At 40.8% G+C, this 2,545-nt stretch overlaps 1 pseudogene; it reads left to right on the top strand.

Annotated features, from left to right (window-relative positions):
* The first annotated feature begins 866 nt into the window (after positions 1–866).
* Positions 867–2,545, top strand: part of LOC9298873 — a 3,443-nt pseudogene continuing 1,764 nt past the window's right edge.

Consider the following 2,545-nt stretch of genomic DNA (forward strand, 5'->3'; position numbering starts at 1 on the left):
TCAATGAGAATATTATAGGTTGAAAGATTTGGAGCAGCGTCTTTTTTCATCTCCTCGAATACTCTCAAAGCTTCATCCACTTTTCCCATTTTCCTTAAGCATGTAAGAATGCAATTATATGCAATCACACTCGGTATAGACCCTTTTGCCCTTTGTCTCTCTAGGAGACTGTATGCTTCATCAAATTTTCCAGCCGAACCATAACCCATAATCATCGTGTTGTAAGCATAAGTGCAAGGGACCCGTCTATTCTTCTCTAAATGCTCAAACATCTCTACAGCTTCATCCAATCTATTTGCCTTGCACAGAACTCCTATCATGCTGGTATAAGTGACTTCATCAGGCTTTAAACCATTCGCTTCAATCTCATGAAAAAATTTCCATGCCATATCAACCTTGCCCACTTTACCAAAGCTATCTATACATACATTGTAAAGAACAATGTCGGCATCAAGAGAGCTGCTCTTCATCTCATCAAGCAAAGATAGAGCAGAATCAACTCGACCCTCTTTGGCAAAGCCCCGAATCAATGTTGTAAAAAGATGAACGGTTGGCTCATATCCTAACTCCTGCATTTGCTGAAAGAGTGCCAACATCATATCAGAATGATTAACTGCTGAGAAAGCACCGATAAGAGTTGTGTAAGCTGAAAAAGCAGGTCGGAACTTGAACTTCCTCATATTCTGCACAACATCAAAACCTTCCCTAAGCTTATTAGCCTTAACGCAGCTCAAAACCATCTCAATACAAGTGTTAACAGAAGGGCCAAATCCTGCAACACTCATTTCTCCAAGAATCTGGTCCAAAGCATCAAAATTCCTACAACGAGCCATCACTAAAAGCAAGGAGTTGTATGATTCGGGACAATGAGGCAGCTCGGTTCTTCTCTCATACCAACGGAAATACTCAATCGCACGATTAACATCTTTCAGCCTCCTTAAAACCCCAATGACAAATTCTGGTTGTGGTTTAAAGAATAGAGCAGATAGGGCATTCTCAGCTGAAGATCCCCAAGCACCAGTCTCCAAAACATTGCAAATATCATTAACAATTTGCCTATTACCCTCAAATGTATATGGTTTCTCATGATTTTCGCCATTATCAGACAAAGATGATAAGTGCTTACAAACTGCGACAACACGAGATGATTTTATATCTGTATGGAATATAATTCCTGCAGTGTAAGAAAAAAATAACACAAATGAGGATCAAACTAATTTATACTACTAATGAGCGAAGAAACAAAAACAAATTTTGTTCTTGCGAATCCCACCATAGAATAGTTTATATAGGATTCATCAATATATAAGCTACAATACTATAAAGAAACGACCAGAATTCAGCTCAAAATCTAGCAGATCAAACACTGAAATGCGCATACACAGATTACCTGGTCTTAATAGCATCCGCATCTTCCTGATTGTCCTGTTCCAAACCGCCGATTTATCTCAAAGGTTTAACACGATCGACTGAAGCAGATTTCAACTAAAAAAATCAAAGCTTTTATTTTTAACGAAATTCTGAAGTGAAAAGCCCAGCTTTCAAGAGACGAGTGAGTGAGTATAGAGGGTTTAACGAGAAGCAAAACATAGGTTTAGCCGAATAAGAAGACCCAGAAACCTCCTTTACGGCTAGAGGGTATGAGAAAAGTCAACAGATTTGAGTTTGACCTATCTCTCTTCCAAAACAAAACCCGCCCGGGTCTATTGTCCGGGTCGGAATCTGTGTATCGGGAGCGTCGCGAATCGGAAACGCCGGTGAGTTTAATGAAACATTGAAACTTGCTTGCTTCCGAGAGTTATTGCCTGAAAATCAATCTAGGGTTTTGAACTCTGAATTGGGGGATTTTGACCTTTCAGTTTTGTGGGATCCAACTTTGAATTTCTAAGGTTATGGTTCCTTGTGTTTCAGACCAATGGATGGCATGAGCAGTTACCACAAACGCAATTCCGGTTTAAACCCTTGTAAAAACTCCAGTTTCTCACATTCATCAAGAACCATGGCTCCAGGAATTTACCGTTACCCAGAAGTGAAGTCTCCATTGCGGAGACAAGTTCATGCGCCTTCGCGGATCCTCAAGAGCGGTCGAGATCGTAGCACACGACAAGGTTCTGGTAATGTGTTGGGAACTTTTCTCACAAGGAACGATGATATGTTGAAAAGAAATGCACTTGATTTGCCTTTGCGCTATAGAACGGATAGAGAAGTGGTTGATGTTGGTGATGAGCTTGGAGATGTGGAAATGATATCTGATGATACAAGTAGGGAGGGTCTCGGAAACGTGGCTATGGAGGTGGACGAGGTGGCAGAGATGGGAAATGGATTGTTTTCTGAGGTTGTTAGTATGAAAAATGGGAGCTTAAGGGTGGATGAATGTTCTCAAGATAATAGTAGTTCACTCGTTGTGAATCGCCCTGTGACCGATGTCACGAGTTTTGAAGCATACAGAAAGGTTCTCCAGAGTGCTGAGAACCGGACTTCGAAACTGAAAGACAGAGGCTTTGGTGATATTTTGAAAGAAAGAGGTTGTGCTTTACTGCGAAGC

The sequence above is a fragment of the Arabidopsis lyrata genome, assembly GCF_000004255.2.
Source record: "Arabidopsis lyrata subsp. lyrata unplaced genomic scaffold ARALYscaffold_159, whole genome shotgun sequence".
Lineage (NCBI taxonomy): Eukaryota > Viridiplantae > Streptophyta > Magnoliopsida > Brassicales > Brassicaceae > Arabidopsis > Arabidopsis lyrata.